The sequence below is a fragment of the Natator depressus genome, chromosome 2 (assembly GCF_965152275.1).
Source record: "Natator depressus isolate rNatDep1 chromosome 2, rNatDep2.hap1, whole genome shotgun sequence".
In the NCBI taxonomy this organism is placed as follows: Eukaryota; Metazoa; Chordata; order Testudines; family Cheloniidae; genus Natator; species Natator depressus.
In genome coordinates this window covers 108,164,946-108,192,125 of record NC_134235.1, presented here as the reverse complement: position 1 = coordinate 108,192,125, position 27,180 = coordinate 108,164,946, and the positions used below count along the sequence as shown (strand labels likewise).

The 27,180-nt window shown below is 42.7% G+C and overlaps 2 long non-coding RNA genes across 2 annotated transcripts in view; both read left to right on the top strand.

The window, feature by feature from the left end:
- The window catches only part of LOC141981497 (uncharacterized), a 77,581-nt gene that overhangs the window by 37,591 nt on the left and 12,810 nt on the right, over window positions 1–27,180 (top strand). The window lies entirely within an intron of this gene.
- Window positions 1,096–26,526, top strand: LOC141981498 (uncharacterized). Its single transcript, XR_012637799.1, has 3 exons — window positions 1,096–1,190; window positions 24,562–24,653; window positions 26,453–26,526. It is a non-coding gene; the product is annotated as an uncharacterized LOC141981498 (long non-coding RNA).

The following is a 27,180-nucleotide window of genomic DNA, read 5'->3' as shown; positions in this document are numbered from 1 at the left end:
TTTTTGAATGCTTGACTTTGCAACCTTAATGTTTTCAATGTATTTTTTCAGGTAATATACTATATAGAATTAGTTAGATCTCTCTCTAGTGTTAACATAGGCAATCAAATGCTAAATAAATAATAATTTTACATTAAAGAAAAGAAATGTCAAATCCCTTTCCTTAAAACACTGAGAAACTTCCAGTTTTGTCTGCAAAATAATTTTTCTACTTGGAGAAGAAAAAGGGCTTAGAGATGGGAATTTCAGTGTGATAGAAACATCAGATAAATAGCCTGCTGTAAATGACATCTTAGGTAGCTCAATCAATATCCTGCCAGGAGAAGCACACTATCTCTTGTAAAATAGTAATAAATGCAATGAATTGCTTCACTGGGGACTTATTGTAATCTATTTTTATATACATGTTTTTGTTTCTAAAAGGATGAGAAAATATACCTTCCACCACTCTGAAATAAACACCATTCACGTTGTTGTTATGAGTTGATGGAAATATTTGTCTAAGTTTTCTCCATATGTCTTTTTATGACTTGCCAAAGAATAGTGTATTTATATTATTAACAGCAGTAATAATTAGCACATACATATTATTGTCACCCATAGATCTCAACGAGCTTTACAAAGGTGAGTAAAGATTATTATCGCCATTTTGTAGATTGGGAAACTGACGTACAGAGAGATGAAGCAATTTGCCCAGAGCACAGCAAGTCGATAAAACTGGGATTAGAACCTAGATCTCGTGCCTCCCAGTCTGGTGCCCTATCCAATTATTGGATTTGAATTACATTTACTTACATGCTGTATTAATTGTATGTAACAAACAAGGCATCGCAGATAGGCCTTACACAACTAATGATTACTGTAACAGAGGGTTTTGGTTTGTATTTTTTGGAAGAGACTTTTTAAGATCAAAAGATATGTGGGAAAAATGGTTTTAAAAACTAGACAAAGCTGGACGTTAGGCTGTAAATATGACTCTAGGTCACAAGTAGCATACATTTGTTGGGTCTCGGCCTAGTCTCCTTTAAAAATTATGAACTGTGTGTAGTGTAAAAAAAAAAAAAATTGCTGTTTTTTTTTTTTAAATCAGAAGTCTAAAGATTATGTATCGGGGAATGCTGGTCAGGAATGAGGTGCATTGGCAATCCTGCCTGAGCAAATGAGAACAGCTTCTACCCACACAAGCTGCTGTGAGTACTGTTAGTCTCATAAACACTAAAAGATTAACCCCCAGGTATTACAAAAATATACAGAACAGGGGTATGCCCATTTCTTTATAATAAAACTGTTCATACTAAATAAATAATGGAATGTGCCTTGATTCCATTGAAGAACATATGTAACTTTTACTTTCAAAACTCTCTTAATATTAAGTTTATCACTAAAATCAGTTTGTTTTTATGTAGTAGTGAAAATAGGTGTAAGGCTCATGGAATTCAGTTGTTGAACCTTGCTCTTTCAACTGAGAAAAATAAACTTTTACTTAGAAACAGTTTTTCATTAGGCTGCATGGGGGACAAAATAATGCATGCAAAGTATTTAGCGATACAGTTCCTGAAAAGCACGTTTGAGAATTATTCTGTTAGGCTTAAAACAAGCTTTCTTTAAAGCTCAAATGTTCTAAGTGCGCTAAAATCTGTGTGGTTAGTCAGAGTGCCTTGAAATTTGGTGTGCCTCATGGGGGTCTGGGGTGTGGTCAGTGATCCAAAATGTGGAGCCATTTGACCAAGGCATTCCTGAGCTATAGCGCCAGGGGGGAAAACAGCTTTTCTTGAACTTGACACATTCTGGCAAAAAAATTTCCCCACATATGGATAGAGCTCAAATGAGGGCTCAGATCATCACACCAGGTCTCAAATGCTCTGTAGCAGGTCAGTCCGATAGCCAGCTGGTCTAGTGGTCAGGCAGTGGCTTAACAGTTCTTTATAGTCTGGTTGCGCTGGAAGGGGACTGTCTGGGTTGTACAAGCAGGCGTCAGACTCACCTGTGTGTCCCCTCTTCCCTCGTTGGGGTTCTGTCACAACAGAGGGGAGAGGGATTACAGGATGGGGACACAGACCCACCCATTCCACCAGGTCCTGACCCAGAGCCCTAAAGGAGTGTTACACTTTCCAAACCACTCATTGGTACACCCCAATTTACACTCCCCCCTGCCCTCCCAGGTCACTGGAGGCTGGGCCGCCCCCATTTGGGGCGTGGTCAGTTTTAGTCGACAAAGTACCATTCTTTGAGGCATCTCCTGTCTTCTCAGCTTCAAAGTGGGTTGTGGGGGGCTATGCATCACTGCTCCCAGAATGGCCTTACCAAGGCGTCAGTCACTGCCCACAGTTCCAGGCATCCACCTCCCTTCCTGGTGCAGCCTGTAACTCCTTTTCCCCTCTCACTGGGCTACCAATGCCCTTCTTAAACTGTCCTGCCATCTAGGACATGCGCTGCAGCTGTTGCGGGGTGGGATCTCTCTGGCCAAGTACTGCTCCGTGTCTTGCTCTGGTTTAGTGTGGTGGAGTCTGCAAACCCTATCACACACCCACCCCCTCAGCTCCAGAGTTGCTGGGAAGAGTTGTGATGACAGGTCCCTCCCCTGGTCTCATGACAAGAAGTCTGCATTTTTATGATCTCTGCTGGTTTTATGTAATACTTCAAAGCAGTATAAGTGCAGAGACAAGTACCACCACATGATTCAGGAGTTGTGGTCTTTCATGGACTGTAGCCATCCTAGGGATGCATGGTCAGTCACCAGCCAGAACATCTGACCCATAGGTAGTAGTGTAGAGCATCTACAGCTAACTTTACCCATGGGTGTGTGGATGATGACCTTCTCCCAGGATTAAGGAGTGGGGGGGTTCTGCCAGTATTCCTTGGTCAGATCGAAAGTGGGGGCAGAGAGGCTGTAATGATAGCCCTTGTGTCTGGCTGTTCACACTCAGCAGAAAGCCAGTCCTCCTCACCCCTCCACCCTGCCTATAGCCTTTCCCCCTTCACAGATATTATGCAATACAAAATATGCAGCTCTAATGATGGAGATGTTTGCCTTGCTGAGATCCAGTCTGATCTATAAACACCACCAGCAACCCTTTATCAAAAACACATTCAACAGTCCTCATACGCCTGCTGAGCAAGTAGTTTAATCTTTCTCTAGTGCTGTCGAGGTGGCAGGTGTATAGTTTCACAAGCAAGCAATATTCTGGGGGACCCAGCCTTACTCCTGACATTTCAACATTGCTAATGGTAATGTACCTGTCAGAAGAATGTCCCTGCATGCAGTTTTTGGAAGAGTCCTCTGTTCGTAAAGACGAAAGCGCCATACGCATTCCCTGACCAACCCACATTAATATCAGTGAAGTTTCACGGTGATCCAACAGGGCTTGCATAAGGATGGAAGGTTACCCCTTTTGGTTTATGTACTCACGGGCAAGGTGGGATGGTGCCAGAATAGGGACATTCAGCCTGTCTATCACCCCCACTGTAGTTTGGGAACCCCACTGCAGTAAATCCATCTACTATTTCCTGCACGTTGCTGAGAGTCTCAGTCCTGTGGAACAGGATATGCTTAATGGCCTTATACACTTGGATGCAGTGTTCCCCACTGGATTTTCAAACTCCAGACTGATTAGCCACTGACTGATAGCAATCTGGTGATGCACGCTTCCAGAGCATGATTGCCATTTGCTTCTTTACTGCCAATGCAGCCCTCATTCTGGTGTCCCCATGCTGGAGTGCTGAGTGAGCTCAACACACAGATCCAGGAATGTGGCCTTTTGCATCCAAAAGTTCTGTAGCCACTGTTCGTCATCCCTCACCTTCATTACAGTGCAATTTCACCAATCAATACTCGTTTCTCAGACATAGAAGTGGCGTTCCACCGTGTGGAGCTGCTCCATGAATGCCTGCAGCAATCTGGCATTTTATCTGTTTTGTCGATCAGCATCCAGTTATCATGCTTGAACATCTCTTCTTCCTCCTCACACGCCCAGTTGTAATAGTATTCATTCAAGTTGTGCAAATACAGGCGAACTGTGCAATGGGCATTAGAATATGGCTCTGAGGTCAATGCTTCCCCCAGAGAAATTGCACAGACTGAAAAGTGGTATATGTGGGACATCCCTGGGTGAATTGCTGGTATCCCATAAAGCAGCATGAAAATGTCCTGCAAGACATTGAACCTGCTGGCAGCACAGGGCACACTTGGATACCTACCCATGGTAGACCGCATTTTCCATCAACATAACTACTTGTGAGTATGTGCAGTGCTGATGCCAGCACCCAAATCTGCATGCATCTAAGCAATACACAAAAGTTGTTGGCTGTATGCTAATGCAACTGGTGTTGATCAAACTTTGTAGTGCAGAGATGGTCACAGCCTAGGTCTTTTTTTATTATTATTATTATTATTTTATTTTTATTTCTATCTAGCTAGAGTAGTATATCAGCTGCACACAGGTGAGAACTAGAATCTCTTCTCTTCCTTTCTAGTGTTGACTTGAGCTCTGGGCAGAGGTGAAAGTAAGCTGGTATGGGCCAGTACGGCATACCGGCAAGAGCTGGTGCGCTGTACCAGACCAGCTTCCCCAGGCCGGCAATTTAAAGGGCTTGGGGCTCCCGGCAGTGGCCGGAGCACCAGGCCCTTTAAATCGCAGCCCAAGCCCTGCTGCGGGAGCCCTGGGGTAGTGGCGGCGGGGTTCCGGTGGTGATTTAAATGGTCCACGGCTCCATTGCGGTAGCCATGAGCTCCGGGGCTCCCAGCCACCTCTGCAGCTGGTAGCTCCCACGGTGATTTAAAGGGCCTGGGGCTCCCAGCTACCGCAGCTGGAGCCCTGGGCCCTTTAAATCGAGCCTGGGCCCTTTAAACCTTGATTTGAGATTGAGAACCTCTTCCGATTGAGGCCACGCACCTTCCGGTCAAGACCCTGCCCCCCAGCTCAGGACTCTGGCGTACCGGTAAGTCCTTTAAGTTACTTTCACCCCTGGCTCTGGGTTTATTTGTTTTTATGGCTTCACACATGGGAAGCAAATCCAATGCTGGATTTGCAAATGCAGTTGCATGTCTTTCAAGTGGAGTCATTGTTGGGGGGAGGGCTTGAGGCACTGGCCTTATAACATGCTCTCTTCTCCTGCAGAGACCTCACATGCCACTCCTCAAAAGCAGACACAGACTCATGGGACAGACCTCTCCATCTGGGTCTGTCTAGTGCAATGAGTTCCTAGGTTTTAATGGTTTATTTTGCTTGTTTTGAGATTGACCTTCGAGGTGTCTTTATATCTGAGATCTCCTCATATTGTAATCGGAGATCTATGATGCTCCTCAAACTCATTGCCAGATCTCCTCACATCTCTTCCAAGTTGCTCCAGTTTTGCTGAATTCAAGATTCTGGAAGGGCACAAACTATCACCAGGCAGTCTTAACTCTGCATTAACAAACTTTTTTTTTGCCATTTAATTCAATGCCATTTGAATATTCCAAGTGGAGTAGTGCACACATCTACCCATGTTCTGTGTTTGAGGTAAAAACTCATGCCTCTTGTGAATGATGAAAATGGGAGAAGAATTTCGTGTGGCACAGTGCATAAATTTCAAGCAAGTTAAGCCCCATCGATGTAAATTAAGCATGGGCTTAAGTGCTTTGCTGCATCAGGCCATAGTGAATAGACCTGTCTATGGTATTGCTTTTAAGAAGCTTCCCAGTTCTGTTCAAGAAGGTAGTTGTAAATGAGAATACAGTAAACTGGGGAGCTGGTTTCCTATCCTGCTAAGTTACTAAGGGCTCATCTGTGGTGGTGCGTGTTAATTTAGAAGGTATTTAACACTTAATCATGCCTGTCTCAGACAGGCTGGGAAGGACACTGCTTCCTGCACCATCTAATAGTGTGCCATCAGTAACCTAACCTCCAGATTGTCCCAGTCAGCAGCTGTATTGCATAATCAGCTCCAGCATACGCACATTTGGGATCAGATGTATAAGACAGAGCTGCATGTGTCTGTGAGACGAGCAGTGTGTCAGTTACATAGATGTCCAGATTTATGTGCTTTTTGACAGTACTAGTTGGCTATTAATCATGTCTTATGAATAGGGCCTATGTAAATCAGAAGTAGGAGACACATGTCACAGATAATCAGAGCAAAAATGTCACTTTCCTATTTTGTCACACTCAAATATCTAGAATTGGAAACAGCACAATGACACACAAAGAAATTAGAGCTGAAATACCTTTAAATTGTTCATGTCATGCCCGTGAATACCTGCCTAAGAACTGAACTTTATCTTAATATTTTAAAATCAGGAAGTCAATTTGTATAACAAACATCAGGACCTATTTTTTTAAGACTTCTCAGTTTTCCAGTGTTGGAAGAGTCAGTATTGTGTTCTTTCAGTATCTGGATCATTTTTATGGCAGCCTGAGAAATTCCTGGTGTTCCTTTACTTTTATTGCACTGTCATTTACAGTATATGGCCCTTGTGTGCAAATATCTTATTACTCACTAAGATGCATATCTCATGAAGTATACTGTATCTAATGTCATAATTAAATGTTGTCAGGATAATGCATGAGTGTTTTGAGCTTTATCACTAATTGCTGTGTTAGGATGAATTACACAGTAAAGTAATTAGAAAGCAAAAAGTAGCTGTATCTGCTATTGCCCCTTGTAAATTGCACAAGGTGACTATCTCCTCTTGTCTCTGCTGCTTCAGGGCCAATACTAAAACGATACTCGGAGGTTAGTCCCCATAACAGCATCATCCACGATGGAGAAAATTCTGTTCTTTTGAAAATGTAATTTTCTGTAACCAGTCAGTAGTGATAACTTCATGGATTAAACCAGAATTAATACAAGCCTGGTTTGAGTTTAAAACAAGAGATTTGTGTCCTCAAGACATCTGGCTTTAGCATCAAACACTTTCCTAACATTCCCTTCCAAAGGGAACATTCCCCTTCCTCTTTGTTCCATTTTCCTCCTTACCTCTGTGTAGTTTCCTTTCTTCCAGGAACCTCTCAGTTAGCAGCATGTATAGAGTTAAATTAGTGTTAATTCTTTTTTAAGGTAACATCAGCTATGTGTTGAACAATTAATAACTGAACTAATCGGATAGCATCAGCAGTAAATATCAGTCCGTCCACATTAGCCATGCTGTTTTGAATGCAGATTTGCTTTGCATCCACACTGGCACTCTGCTTCACCAGTGCAGTGGCATTGCATTCTGGGTACTTATCTCACAGTTCCTGGCACAGTTTGCTGAAGCAGTGGCATTTTCTGAAATCTCTGGGGAATTGTGGGAAGAGAATTGAAACTCCTACAACTCCCTGTTAATCCCCAGAAATCCCATCTCAGTTTCCAAGTCCTCGTCTCAAAATGGAGGCCAGGGCTCTTGCTCAGCAAGAAAGTGCTTTTGAAAAGCAGCAGTGAGGCAGCTGCACTGGGCAACAGAGGGCATTGTGGCAGCACCTGCAGGGAGCCAGTGCCTGAGGCCAGCATCTCAGAGTTATTGCAGCCGTGATCACCCCCCTCCCACACATACACACAACAAAACAGATCTAGGCAGACTTGAGATTGATGTCAGCCAGCTCCATAAACGAAAGCTAAATCTTGCAGCTTGAATGGTATGTTGAACTTCTTACCCCTTAAATGGCAATGACTAAATAATGCTGATGCATTTTCTTTTATAGAGCAAGAATATAGTCTACTGTTCTGAATTTAATTCGTGCCACTTTCAGTGCTGTGAAGCTGAGGGAGTCAATGTAACAGCCGCAGGGATGAATCTGTCCTCAGATAACTTTTATCGACCAGAAGGGTGATTACAGCACGCTTGATTTCTCAGACAATTTTACTTCTCTGCTGCCTGATCGTGGGGAATCAGAGTACAGAGAGATTTCTCCCTTCCCCCCCCATCATCTGAGATGCAGTGCATCCTGTATATATATTTGAGGCCTACTGTATTCTAGTACCTATTTTAACTCAATACCGATATTTTTATAAACAGATACATACCTTTGCCAGATAAATGTTTCAGTCTCCTTCCCCCTCAGTTTTAGTTCTTGTCCCAAAATGACTAAAATAGTCCAAGAAATTCCCCACCCACTTTTGAATAAGAAACAGGAAAATAAAGGAGACTCTCTAAAATACCTGTTGACAGTTTTGACAATTGTTGTCAAACACCCTTAAAAATTATGAATTGTATTGTCCATTTAAAATCTTCAGACTTGCACAATTTTCAGGATTTTAAAACTTCATTGTCCACCTTCTCTGGAGTGCAATCCTGAATATCAGTAGGTTTGCCTACACTAGGATAAGTGGTCAAAGTTACATCAGGGTTAGCTAACAAATATTAGCTAATCCCAGATTACCTCCTCCTTCTCATTAGCCTAGATGCAGAGTAACATGTTTTACTTTAACCTTAAGCACTTTTCCTAGGCTACAGCTATGCTGCATGCAGTTTGAACTTCAGGGTATAAACAGAGGTGTGCCCGAAAGTGTAGAGAAGCCCCTAGTCGTGACAAACCCAGTGTAGGAGGGCTGTATCCATCTGGCCAACAAAAGTGGGAAAAGGGCTCATTTGAAAAGGAGGTGGTCTAGGAGAATGGGTAGTTGTTACTTTTTTTTTCAGTTTAATATCCTCCTGAAATTAGGGTTACCATGTTTCAAGTTACCAAAAAGAGGACACTGTCAGAGGGGGAAGGGGGAGGTGGGGTACAGTTCAGGGGGTGCTGGAGGGGTGAGTGTGCTGGGGAGGGTATTTAGGCGGTGCTGGAGGGCGGGGTACAGTTTGCTGGTGCAGACCTGGGACGCAGGGACAACCGTCAATCAGTGCCTCCTTGCGAGGTTCTTCCTGTCTCCAGGGCTGGGAGCTGGGGCCTGGTTGGGTGGGAGCTGGCAGCTGTGATGGACCAATCAGATGCAGAGGAAGGGCCGGACCAGTCAGGAAGCAGACCAATCGGGGCTCTTTTTGAACAGCACCATTTGCTCCGCAAAAAACCCGGACATTGCCTCTTAATTGAGAAATCCTCCTGGACGGAGGGTAGAGGATCAAGAAAGAGGCGATGTATGGTAACCCTATCTGGAATGTGCATGTGCATGCAATGAGCCTGCCTCACCAACTTAGTATCTTTAGAAAATTTTATTAGTCCAGCACACATTTAATCTACACCTTTCCAGAACAGGGTTGTCAAACCCAAACACCCATGCCCTGCCCTTGCCCTGAGGCCACACTCATGCCCCGCCCCTTCTCCAAAGCCCCGCCCCTTCCTCTTTCCTCCATTGCTTGCTCTCCCCCACTCTCACTTACTTTCACTGGGGTGAGGGGTTTGGAGTGTGGGAGGAGGCTCTGGGCTGGGGTGCAGGAGGGGGTTCAGGGTGCAGGCTCCAGGAGGGAGTTTGGATGCAGGAGGGGGCTCAGGACTGGGGCAGGGGTTGGGGTGCAGGAGGGCATTTGGGGTGTGGGCTCTGAGAGGAAGTTTGGGGGCAGGAGGGGGCTCAGGGCTGTGGGTTGGTGTGCAGGAGGAAGTGTGGGGTATGGGCTCTGGCCAGGCAGTGCTTACCTGGCGCAGCTCCCAGAAGCGGAGGCATGTCCCTGCGGCTCCTAGGCTCAGGGGAAGCCAGGCAGGGGCAGCGCATGGAGCCGCCTGTAGTCACCACCCCCACTGTTCCTGGCCAATGGGAGCTGTGGAGTTTGGTGCTTGGGGTGGGGGCAGAGCACAGAGACCCCCTGCTCCTTGGAGCCAGATATGCCCGCCGCTCTTGGGAGCCACGGGCAGAGCCAGGGAAGGTAGGGAGCCTGCCTTAGCCCCACTGTGCCATCGACTGGACTTTTTGGCCTATTAAAATCTCCCAGATTGCTTTCAATAGCAACCGGGAAATTGAGGCTGATTCCGTGAGACTCCTGGCCAATCAAGGAGGGTTGGCACCCCTACTCCAGAATGGAAAAAAAATCAATGCTGCACTTTTCCCAGCCTCCATCAATTCAAGGAGCAGAGGCTGGGAGAAGTGCAGTATTGGGAGTGGGATAACACAAGTGTAACCAAGTGTTGAATTTGGCCTGCAGACCTTTATTACTGAGGATGAATCCAACTTGGTTCATAAATCCCAGGGTGAATTTGCAGAGCTCACATTTAAGGGGAAAAAACACAAACAAAAAAAAAAAACCCTTTCTGTAACATGTAAAGTGAACACATTTGAATGAATGTGGTTGAGAGAGACATATGGAACCCCCTGCAGAATGCCATCCTAACAGAGGCATGTTTCAGAGTGGACCATGTTAAGTGTGAGTTCTCTGAATAGTTTTTTAAAATGCAATTGGTGTTTAATTTAATTTTGCAATTATTTTCTTGGTGGCATGTGTTTGAGATGATAGACTTCAGGTAATTATTCCACAGTTTGCTTTTTATCAAGAATTAGTTGGTAATTACAAAGTATATTTTATTGTCATAAGAGATTCAAATAATTCTCATGAGTCCTTATTGTGATGCCAAAGATACAGGATCATGCAGGATATTTTAAATCAAAGTTCTTATTTAAAAAAAAAAAACCATAAAGTTAAAAAACCCCAAAACCTTGCAGCCCCAAAGTTCTTGGCTTCCAGTCATTCTCAAAGCTCTTAGGGTGAAATTCATCCCTATGCAGAAGCTCAGCACAAAGCCTGTACAGCACCGAAGTCCCATTTAACACCTCAAAATAAGGAGTAAATGGGACTTAAGTGTGGCACAGGCCTTGGACTGACACTCTGCTCATCGGGAGTGAATATAATAATTAAAAAGCATACAGCCTGCATAAAGATGTATTAAGGGATAGGTTAGCTTAATGATTATTCAGATCCAGTCTTATTTGCCAGCGTTTTGAGTCTTATGTCTTGTGATCATACAGTGACTACATTGATCCTAAATGCAGCATAAATGAAAAGTTCCAACATGAAACTACATTTACAAATAGCTTGGGGAAAAAATTGGAACAAATGAACAGTAAAGCAACACGCCTTAGTTATTTTCCCTCTTCAGATCCTGATGTTATCCAGATATCAACAATCAATTCTGCATTTTTGATGCTAGCAATTTCTGCCTTTGTGTATGTTGGTAATATTGGATAAAGCTTGTTTTCTTATCAAGGCTTAAGAAAAGATTGCCATGACTGAATATGATACACTAATGTAAGAATGTAATATAAATGATGTTCTTCACAATGCAAGTAACTGATTGTGCTCTTTCATATTCCTCCCTATGACTTGATACATTTTTAACCCTACACATTTTATTTCATTTTAAATTTCTGTATGATAACTAAACAGATTGAATCTACTTGGATTCTGGAATTTAAAGGAAGGCTCTGTAGTTAACTGCCCCACAGGAAAAGAAGTTTCCTCATGACTTATGGGCCATTTGGGCTCAATTGAATGTAATTGGTTTCAGCTGCATCTCCACAATGGCTTTGAACAAGGAAGTGAGAGGAGGGTCTATAGGTCTTAATTGCTCAAGTCTAGCTTCTATTGTAAAAGCTGCTTTGAGGGTGGGGGTTGGATATTAACATACCTAGCCTTTGAATATCCCAGAAGGGTACAGGATCTGGCACAAGTGGAAACTAGAATGCAAATAGCTTGAGGACATGACTTGACAATTAAAATGATTAATCTACATTTGTCTATGCTAACAGAGTGAGTTTTCAAAATAAAATGAACCAGTTGGGATGGCTGGACCAAACTTTCCTTTCAGAGATCTCTCATGCTGGTTGACAAAGCAGTTGGACTGAGACTTCTAAGAATGTTTGCAGTGTTGTTGCCTCCATGTTGGTCCCAGGATATTAGAGAGACAAGGCGGGTGAGGTAATATCTTTTATTGGACCAACTTCTGTTGGTGAGAGAGACAAGCTTTTGAGCTTACGCAGAGCTCTTCTCCGAAGAAGTGGAAATGGAAATTCCACTTCTCAGAAGAAGAGCTCTGTGTAAGCTCGAAAGCTTGTCTCTCTCACCAACAGAAGTTGGTCCAATAAAAGATACTACCTCACCCGCCTTGTCTCTTGTAAGGATGGCAATTTGCTTGTTTTTCCTCTGACCAAAAGTTGCCAATAGAATGATCACTACTAGTTACTTCTTAGTAAAGCAGCTTTCCATTTCCCTGTTTCCTATTGAATGCTGTGTCATAATTGCTACTGAATTCACTGACATGATCTCTAACTTCATATTCAAGGGTGGATCCTCTTGGAAGTAAGTTACACAACAGGAAAACATGCCTGTAGGAAGAGAATTGTTTTGACACCATTAGCTGGGCGGACAGAAGAACATGTGAAAAACAAACTCAGGAACATGATAGAACTCTCTTCTCATCCATGGTGAGCCAGGGAGACTGTATTACCAGATGGTAGCTGTGGGTATACTTTGCAGCGTCATCCTGCATGATGTGTGCAAATGCTGAATAGGACACCATATTGAGGCACCTGACAAATGGATCCACAATGCTACTTTTGTAAAAAGAAGATTAAAAACAGCAACAAAACAACAGTGATTACGTTCAATACTAAGGATCAAATTTCTACTGTCCAGTGTTGCAAAGCTCAGACAAGGAACTAAATGCAAATGTTTTAGGGGCTGAACTGCGTAGTTGGGAATCTAAAGAATTTTCTGAACGCTCCAAATAGCTTTTTAGACCAGATTCATGTTGGGGCTAATGGACTCCCAAAGGGGAGCATGGTTTGCCAAAGATGAGCATTTTAAGTACAGTATGTTTATGTCCTAGGTGATGGTGAGCTCCTTAAATCAAGCTCTGAGGCTTGAGTGAGGAGAATAACTATGAATTTTAATGATCATGTCTTCACTGCTTATGTATGCTATGAGGATACTCGGACTCAGCTACTAATACAGTGCCCCAGCATGCACTAGGGTAAAATTCAGAGTGTATTCTTTGTGGGGAAGACTCTCTTTGGTTGTTTTCAAGTCTTGATTGTAAATCTGGAGGCAAAAATCTGAACATTACATTGGTTTCTTCCATCATGGCACTGGCTAGTTCATGTGAAACTTATATTTTTCTATCATAAAATATGCCTATTGCAACCTCTACGCATAATGATAGGAACAGAATTATTCTTCCTTTTTGGGGAATGGTATTTAGCTGAATACCACATATTTTTACAGATCTCAAATGTGACGGTCCCCAAGCAAACATTTGCATGGAAGAACATTATGGATGTAGAACAATATCTGGATTTCAGTTCTATAGGACTTTTTTTTTTTTTTTTTTCGGCAGAGTGACACATTCCTGACTGTTCAAGCTACGAAATGTACTCCACTCCCATACAGACCAGGTAATTTGGTCTCTGTGGGCAAAATGCTGAGAAGGAAGGATATGATCTATTAAATGCATCCTCTAACTGATGTCCGGGGGTCTCCTCCCCTGACTTTATACAGCCTCTCCCCCAACCCATGCACTTGTGTAGTGTGTGCGGGCCACAGCTTTGCATAAGTATGGATGGCCCTTCCCTGGCCTCTTTTTAATTGTTCTCCTGTATACTAGCCTATGTGAGGCCAGTGGAGGAGCATTCCACAATGCAATGAGAGCACTGAGAGACACCCTTGAGCAACTGCTCCATCCTGGCTCTCCACGTCAGCTCCTCAAACAGCTCTAAGTCAGCATTTAGGTGGTGCAAAAGGCCTTGTGTTGGCCCTCTCTTTGAGCAAAATTCAGTGAGGTGAGATGAGCCTTGCCAACCCTTCTGTTATGACCAATAATCTCTCTCAGCAATTCCTGGGTTGGAATTTTCACACATGTTTGGCCAGTTCTTGGTTTAAGTGGCCACATCATCTTAGTGGGTTGGAAACTGAGTGGAATGTAATGATGGATCACACGGAATGGTTTTGTGCTGCAGGTGGAGGCTACCTCTAGGTTTTCAGTCAGAAGAGACTTGTCAGTGACTAACTCTGATATCCATTTGAATTCTTCCTGTAAGGAAGTCTGCTCTGCAGCAGGGCTTGAGGAAGAAGGCGACTGAAAGATACTAGAATAGCACAACATAATGTGGTGGTTTTTTTGGTTAACATCAAAGCTATTTACAGTGTATCTTGCGAGTTTATGCATATTGTTGCTCTCATGGGTTTGGCCACTAATTAGCACAAACCACTTTTTGGAAGAGGATTAAAAAAGAGCATGTATCCCTTTTAAGGTTATAATGATAAGAAAAATGAGGCTTACTTATGCCCCTTTCAAATAAGACCTTGTGGAAGCACTATAATAAGTCATTTGTTCTCTTTAAATATAGTTTAGCTTCACACAGGCGCGCGCACACACACTCAGATGGTTTCCACTTGAAATTCCTCATCAAATCCAAATAGCTGCCAGCCTTGTCTGCTGAACTGTGAAGGAGCTCCCTCCCCCACCTCTCCTTATAGACACAGAAGTGTGCAGTATGCCTGTGGCATTCAGTGCCTGCAGAGTGTGAGACTGCAAACTTTTTTATTTTGGGGAGTACACCATGCTAAACTTTGTCCCTGCATCTGCTCTCTCTAAAGAGGAGAAGAAGCAGAACAGTGTTTAGAGGGCTTTGGATTCTTTCTTTATTATATGCTCTAGCTTCCTCATTTTAAGCTTGAAGTTTACAAGCCTACAAGGAAGAGTTGCTTAGCATTTGAAACTGACAGTCAGGTCCATTTAGCCCAGAGGGGAAACAGAAGTGAATAGTCCCATTAAGCTGTATATATCCTTACTACTCAATGTGTATAAACTAATGTGCTGTATTGTTTATAAATCTTTAATAGTGTTTTAAACAAATAACTTTTTTTTCTTTTAGAGTAGAAAGGGCTTATGTAAAATTCAGGGTCAGATGGATACAAGAAGCCTGTTAGGTTAGTGTGTATGTCTCTTTGGTGATCTGCAAATCCAGATAATCACAGCACGATATATTGTACCTACTTTCATATTCCATCAGCAATATGTTCTGGAGTTGTGTGTGTGTGTGTGTGTGTGTCAACCAGGGTCATCTTGATGATCTGATTATTGTGAGATGCAGAATTTAGCACCAGGGATTGGTTGGTTGTTTTTGTTGGAAGATATTTACCTTGTTTAATATTTTAACATGATCATTATTATCTTCATGGGCCCAAACTATCATGTGCATGTCAAAGAACAAATAAAAAGGCAGGAGTTTGCAGTCTAAATTTAGACATGATGATGTGTTGAGTGAGGATAACAAATAGAATTGGAGTGATAGGGTAAGGAAGGACAAAGGTTGCAGATTATGTGATTATTCAGTCTAAGCGTATGCACTGTTCACTAATACTTTCCTACTTTCCCATTCCCTACTGCAGCCAGATACTGCATGGGGGAGGCCAAAGATTAGTTCTCAGGGGCACGGACCATCTTTGTGGTATCTGTTTTTACAGTGTTTAATATAATGGGACTCTAATCCCTGTTTGAGGTTCCTAAACACTAGCACAATACAAATAATCCATAAAGCATAGGACACATAATATCCCTCAGCCCAATTCTTCTCAGAGTGCACAGTCTCTTTGTGTCAGGCAGACACTGATTGGGCTCCTTGCAAACGTATCAGAGGTAGCAAAGTAATCTCTTCATCTGGAGCCATGAATCTATGTACCTGACTTCCTGAGGTTAATGTAATTTCTTTCACTGAGTCTCCTTTAGGCAGAAACAAGATCTATGTAGACTGTAAGGATGCATCCAAACTTTGGATACTTACCCTAATCTTTTGACACTTGTTCATCATGAATAACAGCAGAGCTATCTGAGCTTGAAGCTATTGGAACTTGATGCAACAACCTTGTCCCTTCTTACTATTTGATAAATATCAGTGTCTGACATTTCTGGATCTAGTAGTATCATGGATGTAAGCAGGGTCTGAATGAGTTCTCCCCTGACATCTAGTGATCCTCCAGGGGGAAGAGACTTCAGGAACAGACCATATGTGCATAGATACACTTACTCTGCCTAGATGGTCGGCAGACAAAGCTGCTTTGCCAAAGTGAACAGTTTTGGCTGGTTTTTGGTTACTATTCCCTTGAGTGCAGGGTAATGAAATGTTATCCTCATTGTATGAGTAAAGGGCAGCAGAACTGTACTTAGTCTGCCTTGACTGAGGATATCACCCTAAACTGAACCTTACTTGCTAAGCAGGGAGTAGGGGTGGTAAATCCCAGTGAAAATGATGGGAATAGTTGTTCCTAAATAACAAGTTCCAGACACTTTTTGTCCCTCCCATCTCCAGTGTTTAAAGACAGAGCTGATTGGACTCAGCTGAGTCCTTGTTTCTGTTCAGCGATTACTAGAGCTGAAATCACTGACGAGCAGGGTGGGGATAACCCTTAGATCTGGTGCGGGGTCAGTGTTGCACTGAAAGACAATGAAGAGGCAATAGCACAGAGCAATCACTAAGTGCTTGCGAGTGGGAAAATATTGCCTCTCAAAAGGCACTCCAGTATAGTGTTCAGTTTTCCCAGATTACTGGGGGGATGCTGAGGATGATTCTGTTTCTAAGGGCAAGTCTACACTATGGCAGGGATCAACGCTCTGAGATCGATCCACCGGCAGTCAATTTAGTGGGTCTAGTAAAGACCTGCCAAATCGACTGCAGATCACTCTCCAGTACTCTTCTCGCCGAGAGTAGAGTACTGGAAAGGTAAGTCGATGGGAGATTTTCTCCCATTGACCCCCCTGGGATGTAGACCCCACGGTAACTCCACCTAAGGTACGTCGACTCCAGCTACATTATTCACATAGCTGGAGTGCATAGCATAAGTCGACTTACCGCAGTAGTGTAGACATAGCCTTATGGTTAAGGGGAATGCCTTGGAATTGAACCCGGCCCTTGTTGCTGTGGACTCCACCTGGCAGAAGGGCTACATACAGGTGTTAACTCAAGAGCAGAGGGCCATGTGACCCATAGCCCAGATGTTAGATTCAAACATCTGAGTATTTCTCAGTGAGTTTGACTTATGTTAATACTACTTGGGTGGGACAGATAACATTTAAAAGGAACATAGTTCTCAAAGCCATCTCCCTAGAGACACGAATGTCAAGGGATTTCACTGACTAGTAGTGTATAACAGGTTTGTGAGCAACAAAAATCATTATTAATACATAAAAATGGAAAGCCCAGTCTTCAAAATCTTGCTTTGTGGCCTGGGGAAGCCTGATATATACATAGGTTCAGATTGCAATACGATTTGTTACTGCTCAACAAGGCTTGACAAATGTGAAGAGGGTGCGAGCAGTGTGAGCTATTGAAAAGTGTCATCAGTTCTGCTAAAGCTTAGGTGCCGACTAAAAATGGTGGGTGCTCTGCACCCACTGGCAGCTCCCCCCCCCCCCCCAGCTCACCTCTGCCTCCGCTCCGCCTCCTCCCCTGAGCGCGCCGCTGGGTCCTGCTTCTCCCCACTCTCTCCCAGCGCTTGCTCCGTGAAAGAGCTGTTTCGCGCGGAAAGCCAGGGAGGAGGAGGAATGCGGGGCGCTTGGGGGAGGAGGCGGGGCCGGGGCAGGGATTTGGGGAGGGATCCAATAGGGGCAGGGAGGGGCGGAGTTGGGGCAGGGCCAGGGCAGGGGGGCACGAGCACCCACTGGCGCCGACAAAAGTTGGCCCCTGTGCTGCTAAGATCAGGATATGGAGTCAGTTCTGGTGCCATCTAGCTTGAGGAATTTAGGAATAGCATGGATGAATCCAGCTGTGTTAGAAAGGTTGTTTTAAACATGGTTCTGGTCTAGCAAGTGTTTTAAACACGTTTCTAACTTGATTTTTCTACGTTTTCCCTGACTGTTGGAAATAGGTTTTGCTGGAACAGAGTTTAAACACTGTTTCTTAACTTGATTTGAACTCTAATGTGGCCATGGTCTTTGCTACTTCAGCCATTATTTCTTTTTCATTGAGCAAGTCCCAAAAGCATTAACTCCCACGTAACAGATAATTCTCTTGCTTTCAAGTAGTGTGAACTGAGGTCTGGAAGACACCCTTGGAGTTTGTCTAATTAACTTCCTGTCACTACAGCCAAGGCAGAGAGTTAAGGTACAGTAGCTAACTCATTTTGCAGTCACTCTGTCTGGCAAGGAATATAGATTGGAAAAATTCTTTGCCTGAGCAAGATGTGTGGTAATATTGTTATGCTATATTAAAATGCTCTTTAAAAATAAATTAGGTTCTCTTGAGAGTGAGAAATTGAGATCATCTATCACAGCCAGACATGATCCAGGCATTCTCTTCCTCATGCAACTCTGCCCTGAATTGTTCCATGATCTTGAGATGGACACGAGGGACAGAAATGAAAAACCACATCCACTCATTTTTGCTTGTGACTCAAACAGGATGAATTCAGGTCTTCAGAAAGGAAAGACAAGGGGTAAGAGTCAGCCTTAGGGCAGGTCTACACTACAGCCAGGATCGACACTCTCAGATCAAGCCACTGGCGGTCGATTTAGCGGCTCTAGTGAAGACCCACCAAATCGACTGCAGATCGCTCTCAAGTCGACCCCTGTACCCTACCCCTGACGAGAAGAGTAAGGTTAGTCGACGGGAGAGTTTGTCCTGTCAACCCCCCACAGTGTAGACCCCGCAGTAACTCGACCTAAGGTATGTCGACTCCAGCTACGTTATTCACGTAGCTGGAGTGGTGTAGCGTAGGTCGACTTACTGCGGTAGTGTAGACATAGCCTTAGTTTAAGCAGGCAAAATTCACACTTACTACAACCAGAACAGCATCTGCTTACACTGGTTGAGTTCATGGACACAAATCTACTGCCCTACCTACTCCCTGAAACTTTTTTCATGCCAGCAATTGTAGTTTCACTTGTAATTACTTTATCTTCCTTCTAGTGACCTACCCCCCTCCCAAAAAAATCCTACGTTGAATGCAGTTTGTGAATGGAAATATTCATGCACTTTCAAATTCTCTCCTGGGAAACTAAGGCTCCTCTCTCTCTCACACACACACATGCTGTAATTTCACACCTGTTTTGTTTTTCCAGCAGTTGAACTTTTCCTCGTTATGTAGGACATGCATGTTTCATTTTCATTAGGGCTTTTATAGTTGAGTCCTAATGAGCATGGTAAAGAGGATTCGCTCCATGGAGCTGCCACAGAAAGGCCAGAGGGTCCTCTTATAAATGCTATTGATTTGATGCATCCCTCCTAGATGATGCAGGATTTTGCTGATGTTGAAGCCTACAGCAAGATCAGTCCTTAGAAAAACCATCACAAAGTAATATTTATACATAGTGGAGAGAAATGGGGCCGAAGTTTAGAGAAAATAAAAAGTATACTCCCTCCATCTACTTGTCTACTAACTCTCAGTTATGTGAGACTGAAGCAATCCACATACACTTCTCACTGTTTAAGAACTTTTGTTTAACCACAACCCAACAAATTGTTAGCAATAGTTCCTGTGAGACAAATTTGAGATATGAAGGCCAATCCTCAATGGTGTATTTACACCAGTTACAATTTACGATTTATAACTGGGGATCTGGTCCATCGCATTTGGTGACAGTCATTAATTGTTAGGACATTACAAATTATTAAAACTTTCTGGACTCTTCAATATCTAAGAAGAACTCACAGTTTATTGATTCCAGTCTCTCACCAGTAGAAGTACAAACCCAGGAGTTCTTTTGGGGGAAGGAATAGGAAATTTCGGTGCTATTTTATTTAGCCTATTGCCTAGGTTAATTTACATTAAGTGTTTATCTTATTCAAGAATAGTTTTTAGTTTTATAACACAAAAGGCTTGATTTCCCTCCCACTAAAGGATTTAGCTCTCAGACATTATATAATCTGTCCTTGACTGCTGGGAAATTGCACAGTCTACTGTAGCAATGTGTCTAAATCTGACACCTAAACACCAACACGGGTCTTTAGTATATATTTTAATCAGCTATACAATGTGCAAAAAGCTAAATTAGAAAAAGAATAGGTCAGTTGTAGAAAGCTGGGATTGTATTAAAACAACCCTAGTGGAAATTTTAAATGGCCCTGTTTAGGAAGACACAATTAAGGCTAAGCAAGTGTCGCCTAGGCCTTGTTTACACCAAGGACACTTTCCCAAAATGTTTTGCTGTTGCTAACATCAGTTCATCACCGCAGGTGTTAGCCACATTTCCTCTGAGCACACCTGAAAATAGTGGCCACAAGTAGCAATGTATTGACACTATGCTGCTAAAGCTGATGGAGCTGAACCATCCTGGCAAGGGTAGGAAACTTTTGAAAAATACCCTGAGGTTAGACAGGGACAGGGCTTCACAACCTGAGAGGGGGAAGGGCATAGGTGTTGCAGGAAAAGCAGCCTACAGAAGGAAGCATGCAAAGTAAGAGACTTGCTGTATCTTCACATAAACACCACCCTATACCGGAAACCTACTGACCCCTATTCCTACCTACATGCCTCCAGCTTTCACCCTGACCACACCACACGATCCATTGTCTACAGCCAAGCTCTGCGATACAACCGCATTTGCTCCAACCCCTCAGACAGAGACAAAAACCTACAAGATCTCTATCAAGCATTCTTACAACTACAATACCCACCTGTGGAAGTGAAGAAACAGATTGATAGAGCCAGAAGAGTACCCAGAAGTTACCTACTACAGGACAGGCCTAACAAAGAAAATAACAGAACGCCACTAGCCGTCACCTTCAGCCCCCAACTAAAACCCCTCCAACGCATTATTAAGGATCTACAACCTATCCTGAAGGATGACCCAATACTCTCACAAATCTTGGGAGACAGGCCAGTCCTTGCCTACAGCCAGCCCCCCAACCTGAAGCAAATACTCACCAGCAACCACATACCACACAACAGAACCACTAACTCAGGAACCTATCCTTGCAACAAAGCCCGTTGCCAACTGTGCCCACATATCTATTCAGGGGACACAATCACAGGGCCTAATAACATCAGCCACACTATCAGAGGCTCATTCACCTGCACATCCACCAATGTGATGTATGCCATCATGTGCCAGCAATGCCCCTCTGCCATGTACATTGGCCAAACTGGACAGTCTCTACGTAAAAGAATAAATGGACACAAATCAGATGTCAAGAATTATAACCTTCATAAACCAGTCGGAGAACACTTCAATCTCTCTGGTCACGCGATTACAGACATGAAAGTTGCGATATTACAACAGAAAAACTTCAAAACCAGACTCCAGCGAGAGACTGTTGAATTGGAATTCATTTGCAAATTGGATACAATTAACTTAGGTTACCTTGCATAATGACTTAGCCACTCCCAATCTCTATTCAAGCCTATTTCCCCTTGTTTTTTCTCCCCCTCCCCTCCCACCCCCCCGACGTTCTTGTTAAACCCTGGATTTGTGCTGGAAATGGCCCACCTTTTGATTATCATACACATTGTAAGGAGAGTGATCACTTTAGATAAGCTATTACCAGCAGGAGAGTGGGGTGGGGGGAGAGAAAACCTTTTGTAGTGGTAAACATCCATTTTTTCATGGTTTGTATGTATAAGAACATCTTTTGTATTTTCCACAGAATACATCTGATGAAGTGAGCTGTAGCTCACGAAAGCTTATGCTCAAATAAATTGGTTAGTCTCTAAGGTGCCACAAGTCCTCCTTTTCTTTTTGCAAATACAGACTAAAACGGCTGCTACTCTGAAACCTGTATCTTAGGCTGTGTCTACACTGCCACTTACAGCGCTGAAACTTTCTTCACTCAGGGGTGTGAAAAAACATGCCCCTGAGCAGTGCAAGTTTCAGTGCTGTAAAGTGCCAGTGTAGACAGTGCACCAGCACTGCACTAGTAGCTATTCCCCTGGCGGAGGTGGTTTTTATTACAGCGCTCGGAGAGCGCTCTCTCAGCACTGGAGCTGCAACTACACAGCCACGTGGCAGCACTTTAATGTCGGCTGTGTAGACATTCTCTTGTAGCTCTTCCTGCTACAGCCCTGCCTTTCCTCCCCCTTGGCATGTACAATACACTCACACAGTATATGTTGTACAGTGTCATGTAACTAAAGTTATCTTTAATGTTGGCCGAAAGAGTCATTAGTATAATTTATATGACAACAGAGCCAAGGAGGCCACAGTCAGGACCCCGTTGTGCTAGGTACTGCCCAGACGTTATGGACAAAGTCAGTATCCACCCAAAGAGATTATTACAATCCTGAATTATGACAGATGTTCAAACAGATGTGAGTGGGGAGGGTGAAAGATGAAGTAGCAGTGAAATGATCAAGTTTTGTATGGTAAAAGCAGGAGTCATTAAATACAGTTTAAAAAACCATGAATCTCTACTTCACAGAAGTTTCAGGCAGGACTGTCAAGTTAAGATCTCCAAAACTCATTCCAGGTCAATGACATAAATTCCATGTCAGCCAACTGGCAAATTTTGCTACAGATCAGTAGCATCACAGAGCAAACTCATTACATTTCCAGACTACTGAGCATAGTATTAGTGTAATTCACTGATTTCAGCCTTCAAGGGAAAAAAAAATCAGTACTACCAGATTTTAAACTTTTATTTGAAGGGGGAGGGAATAAATAAAAAATAATTTAAAAAAATGTTGAAGCCACCTTAGAAAGGCAGCCTTTAAAGTATACAACACAATACTGCAGTTCATCACATGCTACTCCAAGCTTAACTAAATACTCAGTATTACCAAATTTAATTATATAGTCCAGTTATTACCAGCTTTACCTCTGACTGTTCTCGAGATACATCACTTTCTTTCATCTTATTCTACACCACAGGAAACAGGTCAGCTTTTCCCTGGATATAGCGCAGGAATGTGTGCTCATGACTAACTAAGCTTAAGTATCTTCATTTTATCACTTAAGTGAATCCAAATAATCAGAGATCTTTCACAGATTCCATGCCAGAATCCCAATTCTGCTAAGCATTCAAAGCAAACAGGTTCAAAAACGCAAGAATAATGTAATTAATTCTTCCTAGGCATACCTGCTTTGAAAGGGTTCATGAGGGGCACAGAATGCCTCACACAAGTCACCAATGCAACATTAATTTACAAAAGAAAATTCCACTGTTTAATTTTGTCACGGCAAAGCTGCAGATTCTGCATCAAATTTGTTCCTGTATAGATAGGAAAAGTATCTACTCTTTATTTGGTTTGGAGTCATTATCTTGATTTTTACCCACTACTGTTTCTTATAAGAACAACAGATATGTTCAGTTAGCTTAAGGCTAAAGTTGGACTGCAGTATGATGGCAATACTTGCCTAAATCTGTATTCTGGTTGCTCTCAGATCCCATACAGAGGGAGAAATCATGATCCCAATAAGCTAAAATGGATAGACTATTTCCTCTGGCCCTGAAGCCTGTTGCCAGCATCTTTCCAGCTTGGCTCTGTAGAGCAGTATTTGAATGAATGTGGAAGAAAGCTAAGAACTGGGGCTGACCATTTCAACAAGAGATTGAAAAGACTGGGACTGCTTTATAGAGGAGATGAATAAGTGGGGATGTGATAGATAGATGTGAAATAATGAATGTTATACAGACGGTTAATCAGGTGCTCTATTTACCCTTTCTTATATTAAATACAAAAATAGGATATCTAATTAAATTAAAAGACAATGAATTTTGAAAATTTATAAAAGGAAATACTTTTTACACAGTGAATAATTGACCTGTGGAACTCATTGCTTCAAGATATAGTCATCTCCGGGAGCTTAGTTGGATTCAAAAAAGTTTAGACATTTATATGGAAAATTATAACATACATGGCTACATTATATAAGATAAAGTAGTAAGGCTATAAACCCCCATGCTCCAATGCATAAGCCAGTCCCTAACTCATGGGTTTAGGAAGAAATTTCCCTATAGGAGCAGGTTCCTGTTGTTGTCAGATATGTATATTTCCCTAATGCCCAGAGATCTCTATCTGGGGTGGAGCCCCATTATGCAATGCACTGTACAAAAACAAAGCCGAGGGAGGTATTAATTTTGCGCAGATGTTTAACTTCCATTATTCCTTACCCTCAAAAGTGAATACATAAAATGATTTTTAAAATGAGATGTTTTGGTAGGATTGGGGTTGAGTATGTGAGTCAACTGGTGCTGAGATAGCATGAATAGCCAAGAGAAAAGAAGTACTTAAGTGTTTTAAGAGAGACAGTTTTTTAAAATGACTAATTAGAATCAGATCAATGAACATCGATCTTGGTGGCATGTCAGTTTTCTTTGTCCTTCCAAAGCCAATTGCACTAATTAATCCACTCTTCAGCCTTCATAGCAATGCACACTAACGCTCATGATTATAATGGGATTTCTGCACATGCATGCTTGGGTAGGAGAGGCAGTTCTGCAGCTGCTCTGACCTTAAAATGATAGTGGATCTTCAGTGCACAGTGTGACTGCAGTAGCAGGCCACTGAATTTTAAAGAAAATTATGTTTGTTTCACTTTAAGTCCCTTGGACAAACAGTACTCCTCATTCCTTTCCCAGCCCCACACTCTCCTGGAGTTTGCTTGGTAAGGGTCCCTTTCTGTTCTTTGCCATAGGATCTAAGCCTTCATCTTTTAGGTGTCATATGATCAAGGGGCAACCATACTGGACTGTTCAGGGTGAAAGAATGTTTGACAGCCCTTAAGAATATATTTCTTTATCTGTCCCCAGAACAGGAACAGCTTGGGCAGTAGTGGTGCCAACTTTTTCATGTCACCTTGCCAGTGATCTTCAAATCTGACCTGGAGCCGCCACCTATAAGGGTAAGAAGGAAATTCAATACCCATCTTTAATTTTTGTGCTGAGACTGCCAAGCAGGGTTCCACTTAGCACCAGCTGTGTTAGGGATTTTGTGAGATGCACACTGAATAAGATAAGGAGTACCTGTGGCACCTTAGAGACTAACAAATTTATCTGAGCATAAGCTTTTGTGAGCTACAGCTGGCTTCATCAGATGCATGTAGTGGAAAGATGCATTTAATTTATTTTCTTTTTCCAGTGCTAGCTGATAAAGATTATATTATTATTATTAATTATAATAGTAGTACCTAGGGATGCCTATCAGGGGAGACCCTATGAGGGGGGAGGGTCCCAGAGCCTGGGTATCAGCACAAGCCCGACCATCTACAATATAATTTTATAACCTCATGAGTCTGTGTTAGCTGATCCACCTGAGCCAGCCACAGGTGTTTTATTGCAGTGTAGACATACGGTATAAGGGCATGTCTACACTGCAGTGTAAGCCTAGGGTTCGAACTCAGGCACAAGCCTAACCTCCCTTCTTCTACACAAAAATTGCACTAATCCAGGGATCAGACCCAGGGCCCTAGGAGCTCACGGGGGGTGGAGGATCTGAACCTTAGTCAAGCTGGGACGCAGGGTGCAAGCCCTATTGCTTTGCAGGGTAGACACAACCTCACTGGACTTGTGCTCTGGGAGTCCACCTAAAGTATCCCACAATCCCAAAGGCTGAATTTCTTTGTTCTCTGGACAGTCACATTTTCCCACACTGTGTAACCCACCCACCTCCTGGGTGTGGTGTTCTGTCCCATCTAGCAGCACTAAGACCACTTAGAGAGAGATTAATGAGTCTGCTCTACAGCCTTAGCTAAGGGCCCTATGGCTTTTAGCTAAGGCCGTCAATTAATTGCAGTTAAGTGATTCACTAAAAAAAATTAATCGCAATTAATCGCATGATCAATTGCTTTGTTAAACAATAATGGAATACCATTTTTAAAAATATTTTTGGATGCTTTCTACATTTTCAAATATATTGATTTCAATTACAAGACAGAATACAAAGTGTAGATTGCTCACTTTATATTATTATTTTATTACAAATATTTGCACTGTAAAAATGATAAACAGAAGAAATAGTATTTTTCAATTCACCTCATACAAGCACTGTAGTGCAATCTCTTTATCATGAAAGTGCAATTTACAAATGTGGATTTTTTTTGTTACATAACTGCTCTCAAAACCAAAACAATGTAAAACTTCAGAGCCTACAAGTCCACTCAGTCCTACTTCTTGTTCAGCCAATCGCTAAGACAAACAAGTTTGTTTACATTTACAGGAGATGCTGCTGCCTGCTTCTTATTTACAATGTCACCTGAAAGAGAAAACAGGCGTTCACATGGCACTTTTGTAGCCAGCATTGCAAGATATTTATGTGCCAGATATGCTAAACATTCACATGCCCCTTCATGCTTCGGCCACCATTCCAGAGGACATGCTTCCATGCTGATGATGCTTGTTAAAAAATAATGCGTTAATTAAATTTGTGACTGAACTCTTTGGGGGAGAACTGTACAGTGGAGTCACATCTTATGCGGGGGTTAGGTTCTAAAGTCAGCACGTAAGGCTAAAATCGTGTATAGTCAAAATTACCCTTGAAAATCCCTTAAATTGCCCATAAAGTACAGTATACAGTACGTGGTTTTGTGTATACAACCCTGTACAGTAATATGTACAAATGTATAATGTATACAGTAATGTACAGTACATAATAAAGAGTATATATGCAAAATATAATTTTACAGTACTGTATTTTTAATTACAGGGGGTACTTACAGGGGGTCGTCAGAGCTTGATGTCAATCCAGGAGACAGAGGTGATGGAGAGCTTGGGTGACAGAGAGCGAGTCGCAGACGAAGTGGTTGGCTCTGGATCAGCTCGAGAAGTTGATTGCGTAGGCTCATCTGCTGCTGGTTGCTTTTTTTTGAAAAACGTGGTGATCGGCAACTGTCGCTGTTGTCTCTTGAGCTGCTCAAGCATTTCTTGATATGGTTTCAAATAGTCCATAATACTACATGTGATTTTGAGGCTTCGTTCCATAGAGGGATCGTGTTCAGAAATTAAATCATTCTTCATTGGCAGATGCAGCTTCACCAGTAGTCTGCACGTTTTTGAGGTTGAAGCGGTTCCTAAAACTGTTAAGCCAACCTTGGCTGGCTTTGAATTCCTTCTCATCAGAAGGCTGTCCCTCTTCAGTGGGAGGTTTGAACAGCGCGTAGCGGCTAAGAGCCTTTTCTCTCAACGTGTTGTCATCGATAGGCACATGTTTATGGTTCATGTCTTCCAGCCATAAGTTTAATGCCCTTTCAGTCTTCACGAAAGTCTTATCACACACCTGGCTCATCACCTTAGCAGTTATTGGAGCACTTGATGCCACGGCTTGATGAATTTCTCTCTCTTGAACCTTGATGGCACAGATGCTAGATTCGTTGCGGCCATATTTACGCACCACGTTGGAGACCAACATACCGTCTCTCAGTAAGTCCAACACAG